Genomic DNA, 9,984 nt, shown 5'->3' with positions numbered 1-9,984 from the left:
GGAAAAGCTGGTGTGATTAGAAGGAATGAACATCAGGAAAGAAATTGACAGTTTTTAGAGCCTCTGATTTGGCTTTCCTGGCTTGCCTGACTCCCCTTTCCCAAGTACAACAATTCAGAGACAGCTGAATATGCCAGCAGTACACTTTGGACTTTCCTCCCAGCCATGACTGGTGTCACACTGCAGAACTGTTCTTTTTCTTCTCTTTGAGCTCAAGGTCAACCCAGGAAGCTTAAATCAACCATCACTTGAGCAGCCCTTTCTGACTTGAGGTTTCTGGGAGCCACCCATGGGTCTGAGTGAGGAGCAATGCCAGGAGGGAGCCCTCAGCATCACAGACACCCAGCCTCCAAATTACCCAAAGGCTCTGGCCCACTCTGGCTCTAAAAGCCACATATGAAACAATATCATTTGAAGCTATAGGATATGATACCATTCTATACTATATAACCAAAGGGTGAAAGGGGATAAAGGCAAGGATAAGTGAGGACAAAAGCCTGAACTAAAATGTAGAGGGAAGGTTTATCCTTTCACCTCTCAGCTTTGTTTCACCCTGTATGTAGCATGGAAATAATCATGTCAATGACAGGCAAAGCTGCTGGGAGGATGCACAGTCTGTTCCATGGCAGCTTTCAAGATTTGACAGTTTTATTTCACAGTGAGCAGGAAAGGGACCAAAACCCTGTGAGACCGATCATGAAAAAAGCAGTGTCAAAGCATTCAGTTGCTGATCAAAACCTGAACATTTCAGTCCTGGACCGTGTAAAAATGCAGTCTTCCTGTAGGGTTTGCCTTTCCTGTGGGAGCCTGAGTATTAAATTCCTGGCCTCTTTATTCACAGTAAAGCTTTTTCTTTTTTTTTTTTCTGTAGTGTACAATAATCCATCAGAAGAGAAACCCAAATCCTTTTCTTGGCATCCCATGGTGACCTAACAAGCTCTTCTTTGAGCTGTTTTCTCTTCCCCACAGCACAGGTTTCCCTCCGTTCTGTACCATTCAGGGTTTCTGTCATGTTTAGATGATGTTGTTTGTACGAGCCTCTGAACAGAACGTGGATTCACACAGGACAGGTTACTCATCTTCCATGTGAATTTACTTATCCATTCCCTCTGTGCCTCTGGCAGTTGGTGCCGCAGGCAGAATATTCCTATTTGTGGGGTAGCAAAAGTGCTTTGAAATAGGAATCACATCCACAGGGTCATGGTGGGAATTGACCTCTTACCTGCTGGAAGGCTTGAAGTCTCTTTGTGCCCACTTTGGAGCAAAGGAGGGAAATACAAAGTCTCAGTAGAGACAGCAACACAGCTGATTCCTCAGAAATGTGCGAATCTTGATTAGGAAAATAAAAACTTAAATAATGCACCCAGAGTTAAAAGGCTCAGGCTATTTGGCAAGTTATAAATATTCTTGGAGAGTCGTCAGCATCTTTCAAAAGCACAAGAAGTTTTGCTTTGTTAGGATTGCTGTTGCGCACATCTTGCTAGGCATCAAAAAGAAAGTGGCCTGGCATGGTTTCTTAGAGCTGAATTATTTACATGAAAGGCTTGTGAAATTAGAGCCTTTCTCCATAATCAAAAGACTTTTTACAATGATATGAAACAAAATGCTCTCATGGAGAGTATAAGTCATTCCTGTGTTTTATCTTTATACCCCATTCCTTTAATCTCATTGCGTGATGCAGACCTCAGTTGAAATTAGAAGCCTTTTAGCTCTGCAGAAACACTGCCTGGAAAAAGTACATATCTGTGATGACATGAATATAAGAAGAAGAAAGAGATATACTGGTTTAGAACTCTTCATTCCTTTGACCATTTTCTTTGTTTCACTACTATTTTGTCTCCATTTCTAGACAGTGGTGTGACACAGTACAGAAATACAATTTGAACCTTTGATAGTTGAAATAAAAACATGAGTTTATTATCTGTAATCCCTTACAATAGTTCCCAAAATTATAGCAGAGAGTAGCTGTACAGCTGAAGGTAGATGGTCATCATTATAAGAGCACCCTTTTGATCATCAGTTGATCACAGTCCAAATCTCTTACAAAAATGTAGCAAATGGTAAAAAATATCTACCAAGAACATTTGGGTTTTTATGAATTAACATGATTAGGAATCACAGAAAGGTTCCCATAAACTTACAGTCCTTCATTTATTCCTATTTGTACCAGATTTGTAGGAATTTGGATCACCTTGGTTTGTATTTTTTAATGTTTTCCTCCTCCTCACACACACCTTTGCAAACATCTGTCTTATTTTGCAGTAGTCCTGGTGCTGCTTATCTCCCAGGCAATCTGAATGGATGACCAGAAGAAGGATGACCATCAAAACACTGCACATGCTGAAGTGAAATCTCTTCAGAAGAAGGAAGAGGGTACTGGAAGCCCAGAACATTCCTGTTTTCCAGGCACAGATGACAATGGTTTTACACAAAGACTGCATGCAGACCTAACGATTTGGTTTTCATAAAGCAACAGGTGATGCAGTCTGTGCTTTAGAGAATCTTCCACTGCTGTGCAGTGTCTGAAAGTTTATTATATGGCTACTCAGAACTAGAGCAAGATTATTCTCTTTTTAAATGTAGTTTAATAATACACTGAAGATTTTCTGAATCTTGGAAGCTGTCAGAAAGACTCTTCATGCTTGGTCAAGCAAAACATTTTAGGTAGAATAGCTAAGATGTATAGTGTGATTATTCAGAAGTTTTGCTTTCATTTTAGTCTTTAGTCACAAGATCTGACAATTTACTACAGAAGATTTACTTGAGAATTAAACAGATACATTTGTGGTGACAAACAGTTTATGAAAGCTTTTGCTAAACTGGGACATCCCTGTGCTGGAGCATTGTGGTTTGGGAATTTTTAAAGCATTTTTGGAACTTCCTAAATAGCATGAAAGTCTGCTTTGTTTATCTTCTGCAGATTCTTCACAGTTGCACATATAGTTTGCACATTTGTCATCTTATTTATGACAACTTCAAACATTTTTTTTAACATCTAATGAATCATATAGTGAGTTATAGCTCTGGTGAATTACCCAGAAGTCATGCCTCTGAATATATAAAAGATCAGGATGGAATGTCTTCTGTCTTATGTGTTTCCAAGGGCAATTGCTCATTAGCTGTTTTCAGATATGGTCTGCAGGTATTTGCATTTTAAAAAAGTGAGCAGTCTTTTCAATGGGCCACCATCAGTCTTCATGTCAGCTGCAGCAAGCAACATTTCCCTGCATTGTTTTGCGGTGATAACTAAAGGGAACACTTGGGACTGTGTTTATTTAAAATTGTATTATTTCTGAAAGAATGATGACAACTGGCTTGGGTGCAGCCTGCCTAACTTTATGAGACTCAGAAAGTTATAAATTTCATTCACATTGCAGTAATGGAGAGTGCTTGGTAGAACAGAAGGAGGGTGTTATATTCTCTGTAAGCAAAGGTGAAGGCACTAAAGAAATAATTTCCCTGGTCCAAAAGACAGTGACGAGTGTTCAGCCAAAGACAATTAAAAAGCTTCCCTCAAGAATAGCTCTTCCAAAGCTGAGATATTTCTGCCCACTCTCTACTGTGGATGAAATATCCCCTTTCTGAGTAGCTGAACCATGGACTGATTACTAACAAAGAAAAGTAATTTTCCCATCCTAGCACTTTCACAGGTATAAGAAGTAGTTTCTTAACATTTCTGTTCATCTTCCACCTAATTTTCTTCTGTCAGAAACAGAAGCTCCACACAGTTTGAAATTTCAACATTTAATTCAACCTGTTTTGAAAAGCTGTTATCACCTGTTTAATGGGTTTTACTACAGAAAGTCTCTTAAAGAGGCAAAGAGGGACTATTAACACTGAAAGTAAAGATTGCTTTTCATTCCCCCAGTAGTAAGATTCACTTCAACCCCATGTTTTTGACTCCTTAATACAGCATTTCATATGTTGGTTTATCTACTAGGAATAGAAGATACTTAATGGTTACTAAGCTGCCCTTCAAGGAGAATAAAAAAATTAATTGGGACTGAGCTAAAATATAAAGACGTTTGTATTTAAAGAGTCCAATTTAGTCTTAAGGCTCCAATAGTGACTAATAAATCCTCAGTTAGAGGCAATTGTTAGCAGTGAGTTTTGTCCTTTGTTCTCCATACAAATGAAAACTTTCATTACTTATATATGGATAATCAGCTCCCATTGTGCTCCAAAATAACATGATTTTGTAAACCTGCATGAAATTTTGCTTGCTATTCTCAGAAAAATGGATGGTTATTGTGGTGGGAGGGGTATGTTCAGAGTGACAGGTTGGTCCCTGGGTGCTGAGGGTCTCAGGGCCAGGCTCAGTGTTCATGGGCTGTAGGTCAGTACCTAGGGCCTGTTGCTGTTGAGCAGCTAGCAGAGTAATGAATGCACCAGTTCTCAGTGGCAAGAAGGAATGACCTTTATTGTTTTGATTTCATCACATTTATAGAGTTCTCAAAAGTCACCCAGATTGGTCAGTCAGAAGCCTTCCCCCAGGCCTGATTGGCCAGGCCTGCACTGTCCAAGTTCTGGGACACTGTTCCAATAACATCCAAACTTTATTTATAAAACACAAGAAAAATTCTCATGGGAAAAACCTGTGCTAGCCACAAGGGCCTGAGATTTAAATGTCATGAGTGAGTATTTCACATGCCAGTAATTTTGTGTTGAACACCAGGAAAGACCTGACAGGTCTAGGCCCCAAGGCAGCAAGTAATTAAGCAACTGAAACGCTAATATCTGCTTCAACACATCAGCTCTAGTACCAGAGGGGGCATCATAGTTAACTTAAATGTGAAGAGAAAAGGATGCCCACCTTCTTCTTCAGTAACCCACCCTGCTGAGAGAGAGAGGACTTAAAAAACTGAGGACTTATCCTCACTACATTTCAGTGTCTTTTGACATTTTCAATGGAACTACTTGCTCATTGGCACAGTGCAACCCCTGCCATATCTCACCTGAACCCCAGGCTGTGTTTTTTTGTCTCCCACCTAGGAGGGGCTGATGGCATCCTTTGTGGACTTAGAGCAGCTTCTTGTGGCAGACAGGCAGCTCGAGTTTACCTTCTTGAGGAGGCATCATCTGCACTGATTTGCATTAAGTTTTTAGATTCCTCACTGCGATATGCAAAGAGAGTGATGGAAACAGAGGGCTATAGATCTAACTTTCTATAAATTCGTTTTCATACCCTTTAAAAAGCTGAACTCCGAAAACAGAGTAATTGTGGATGCTACAGCATGGACAGAACATCTTAAGCATCTTGATAGCAGCTATGATGTCTTTGGCTAAGTCAAGCACATTCTTGATAGAAACATCAACTCTACCTTCTCTTCCCGATTAAAATAAAAATACAATAGCTTTAGCAGTGGATGCACATCCAGAGATTAAACTCAAACGCTTGTGTTTACTTGAGATGTCTCAGTGAATTAATCATCTCACTCTGTTAATTAACCTTGCTTAGTACCATTAAATAACAATGTGGTTTCTGTTCATCCATGGAACCAAGGCTGTTTGGTACTTATTTGACGACAAAGACTCATGCAATGACTCCCCAGAGCTGTTTTATGAGAGAGACCATGAAAGAGCTTAATCTTAGCAAGGTGATTTATATTGGTCTGTTTACCATTGCTAATTTTGAGGTCAATAAAGCAAAGCAAAGAAACTTGAGTCTGGACTCAGAAAACAGATTAGGAAAACAAAGAGCTGAGCCTTCTTGTGCACTTGAAACATTTGTTTTCTTTATATAGGCAAAAAGTTTGAACCTAGCTTAGTGAGACTCAAGTACTCTTGGTGAGCTCTTTTGTTCTCAGCAACATGTGAAAACACTAAGTTGTGAAATATTGCTCTTCCTTCCCTGTCAGCTCCTTTTAACAAACCCAGAAAAAAGGCATAATTAATCAAGCACCAGCCTTTTTACACAGAACCCATCATTATTTTTATGAATAATTGTTCCCCTAAAAGTGATTTGTTACGTACCAGAATCTCCTAAGTAGGAATCAAGGAAGTAGGGTGGTTTTCCCTTTAAATACACAGCTTCAGACAACAAAAAAAAAAAAGTTCAAGTCCATATGTTTTGAACCAGCTTTCCAAAGAGCATCCTTGGGTGCAAGCTCAGGAGGATGCCCAGGTTTACATCTTCAGCAGGTTTGAGATTGGAACAACAGAAGAAGTCAGGTTTCACAATGAAATGTCTGCAAGCTGTTACAGTATTTCTACAAAAATGGGGAAACAATCCCTGCTGTTTATTGTAAGCCTCTTGCTACTCTCAAACACAGAATTGATCACAGCATCAATGGCCCTGCTGATATCTTCCCTTTCAACCAAACACTGGAGCTGCAGCTCAGACCAGCTCAGAAACAAGTTCCAGTTTGCTTGGGTCTGACTTTACCAGACCTGAAAGAGCAGAATCCTGATTAGCTCTGGAATTTAATGTCATCTTGCTCCTCAAGAAGAAACCATGGGATTTGTATCTGAATGTTCTGTTTTGCACCTTACTGTCTTTTCAGGGTAAGGCTTATTACCATTGAGTTTGCATTTCCCTATTGAAGATTTAAGTTTTTAGAATTTGCTCCTTTTCACATGATTGGAAAGACTCTAAGTAATTATTTTTGAAAGAGGTTTTTCTGCTTCACCTCCTTTAAATGGGCTTTTTTAGCAAAAAAAAAAAAAAAAAAATAAAGTGAGCAAATAGCAGGGATCCAATCTGAGTCCCATTTGCCAGCAATCTGTCTCATTTGTATAACAGGCCAGAGGAGGCCTTAATACTTACATCTGTACCCCTTCCTCCCTGGCAAAAGCAGCTGAAAACCACTGCAAAGAAAGGAGGAAAAAAAAAAAAAAAGAATTATTGGTAGGAAATCCATTAATCTATTTTAAGAGAGGGAGAGACTGGGTAACATTGAATAGTCAACAAAACAAAAGTCAAATTGAAACGATCCTCTTGAGGTTCTATTGAGAGGTTTGCTCCAGATAATCCTCCTCAAAGACTCATCTTACTGAGTAAATACAGGAACGTTTCATCTCCTCCTGTATCAGTGGGATGCATCTATAGCTGTCACAGCCATGGCTGCAGCAGAACATCCTTGGACCTGCCCTGTGTTAATGCCAAGGAATTCAGGTGCTGGCAGGCTCCAGCAGAGAGAAGAGGGCAAGATCCTCAATTCTCAAATAATCTTTGCTGAAGTAACAACAACAACGAGGTCGTTTCAATAAGCTAGAAGAGCCATTAATACCTTAGCACCATGATATTTCCCTAGCAAGTCAGAAGGCAAACTTAAAGTAGGGATTATCTGGAACCAGTTGAACTGAAATAGTGTCTTTTTATTACCTCCACGACAGGACTTCCTGCTCGGCACAGATGGCTTTGTCAGTCCCACTCTAACAGAGCTTTTCTTCCAGCTCTGCAGCAACCCATCTGCCAGGGTTATTATTCTTTTGTCACAAAGGAAATAATGTTTCTTTCCCAGGCACAGCCACGGATAACTATTTTTTAAAGCCAGCTCCTCGTTTTTAATTACAATACATTTCCCAACCTAACACCCCAGAAAGGCTGCAAGAGTAATGAAAGATAATGCAGCTTTATACACAGTGACTGTAAATACACATTATTCATTCAGTCTTAAGAAGCAAACAAGTCCAAAGTGTTACCTTGAAAAGCAAACAATGGCTCTTTCTAATAAATAGATATCTTCTTCAGCAAAGAATATTATATTTATTAGAAAATCATAGTTCTTGGGTAAAAAAGAACCCCTCCAGCAATTCTTTTCATTCCACATTTTACCTATATCATAGCCTCATAAGAAAATATTTGAATAATTTAATGAGAATTTTTTTCACACGATGTACTTAGTTTTCAAAAAGAGCATAAAATAATATAGCAGCAAAGTCAAAATAACACCATACAGCACCATCTGGAACATCAAATTACTGTATTTGAAAGCTTTGACTAAAACTATTTGCTACCTGCTGCAATCTGCAGAAAATACCACAAAAAATGATCCAGTTAGAGAAAGGTCATCACACAGACCTCATTCCAGGGATAAGCCTGCTGCAGTTTAGAAATGCACATCTCTGCTTCTGACTGAAAAAGGTCTCCTGTTGGGAAACTAGAGGAAGATAAAATAGGTACAGCTATTTGTTTGAACAAGCTTGAACTGGGGAGCTGTAGAAAGTATATATTTGCTCTACCACCATGAAGCCTGAAGTAGAAACCACAGCAGCTCCTTCCCCACTCTGGCTTTTTGCCCACAGCCTGCCCTGCAGGGATGCCCTGGAGCCAGCTGCAGCCAGGGACACTCTGGAACTGTCTGGAGCAGTGCCCAGGGGCAAAGCAACTATTAGTCATTCACAAATACTGGTACATTCAGGGCTTTGCCCTGATTAGAGGTGTGGCCATGGACTGAAGTTTGGAGAGCTGGGTTGTCCCAAACTCAGCCCTCTCTAGTCCTTTACTATCAGGGCCTCAATTCCCCTTTCTACCAGCAACAGGAAATGGTGACATTTCCCAGTGAGATCCAGCACCCAAACATATACACTGATTAACTCCCCAAAGCAAGAGTGCACAGGAAAAAATAATCTGATAGTGCACTGGGTAGCAAGAAAAGCCCATGTTATATAAAATACATTTCTTTAAGTTTAGTACACAAGCAGGCAATCACAATATTCTAAATACCTTTCCAGCTGTTTGAATTTTCCATAAAGAACTCCTAATTCATAGGAATAAAGTCATAAACTTTCTAACTTCGAAAATCTCAGCTGAGACACGTCCTTCAGGCAGGATGAGAATTACCGTGACCTAATATTTTCTGCAGAAAGCAATTCTGCTTGGTGTTCTCTGCTGCTCGAGCACTGTCCTCATTAGACAGCTGGTAATCTCGGTTCAGATCCCAGCTATACATCAAACACCTCGGAGGGCAGCTTGCTCAGCTCCATGAAAAATGGCAGTGATGTGAGCAGCTCCCTCCCAGTGCATCCCCTCTGCACAGCAGCCTCGGAGCAGAGTGCCATGGGACCCCAGGGCTGGCAAAAGGAATGCATTTTTCTTGCAAATAAAAGCAATCTCTAGTGGCCCAGTTGTCTTTATCAGCTGATTTATAAACTGACTTGATAAAACAGTTAAAACACTGATGTTAAATATTTTGCAATGACTTCAGTGTTTCTGGATCAACCAGGGTAAATCTTGATCGCAGAAAAACAGAGGTCATCCTTGTGGGAATCTGTATTTCTACTTCATCCCATTTGCCTTGAGTTCACTCAGATCTTGTGATGTGTCTTCCTTGAAGCTATTGTGAAATTAAATCTCACTGTTTGTGGGAGCAAATATCAAGTACTACATATTAGAGGCTTTTTGCAGAATAACAATGGCAGCCTTGTCCAACACTGTCATATCTACTCTTTGTGAAAACTATGTGTCTTCATCTACTGCTCTTCAATATTATATTGTAATTCAAAATTCTATTTGAAACAGACCTTAATCAGACTATGATATTTGTATCAGCATGCTCTCCCTTATGAGCTCCTCTACAATCCCTGGTTTATTACATTGGCTGAGCTCCTTATTTTTTAATATGTTTGAGGAGGACAGGACTTCCCCACTTTAAAGGCAAAGTAAGGCTGAGTGTGAGTGAGACCCCAGGAATCACTGTTAAAGTGTTTGCATTTGCAAAGAGAGGAGCCTAGTAGGGATTTTCACAAGTACTTAAGAAAGTCTTTTCATTCCCAGTGGATTTAAAATCCATTTCTCTGGGGATGTTTCTGCAGGGAGTGATGTGAGCCTTTCTCCCCTCAGGCCAGGGAGCAGTGATGCTGCTGGAGGTCAGGCAGTTCTCTGAGCACAGCACAGCTCCTGCTGGGAGTCACTGTGGATCTACTCGGGCTCAGCCAGACAGCTCATTATGGGAGCTTGGAGCACAGCTGTATTTGGGTCTGTAAAAAGCCTTCTGGGAGATGCTCCCTAAATCCTTGTCACTGAGCCACCCTCTTGCACTG

At 40.2% G+C, this 9,984-nt stretch overlaps 1 long non-coding RNA gene across 1 annotated transcript; it reads right to left on the bottom strand.

Annotated features, from left to right (window-relative positions):
• Window positions 1-2,184: 2,184 nt before the first annotated feature.
• Window positions 2,185-6,807, bottom strand: LOC146431214 (uncharacterized). Its single transcript, XR_014855001.1, has 3 exons — window positions 6,767-6,807; window positions 4,956-5,114; window positions 2,185-2,293 (listed from the first exon to the last, which is right to left on the bottom strand). It is a non-coding gene; the product is annotated as an uncharacterized LOC146431214 (long non-coding RNA).
• Between the last annotated feature and the right edge of the window lie 3,177 nt (window positions 6,808-9,984).

This window comes from Lichenostomus cassidix, chromosome 13 (genome assembly GCF_008360975.1).
Source record: "Lichenostomus cassidix isolate B80296 chromosome 13, HeHo_3.0, whole genome shotgun sequence".
In the NCBI taxonomy this organism is placed as follows: domain Eukaryota; kingdom Metazoa; phylum Chordata; class Aves; order Passeriformes; family Meliphagidae; genus Lichenostomus; species Lichenostomus cassidix.
Note: the sequence above shows the minus strand (reverse complement) of the source record. Positions and strands in the feature narration are given on the sequence as shown.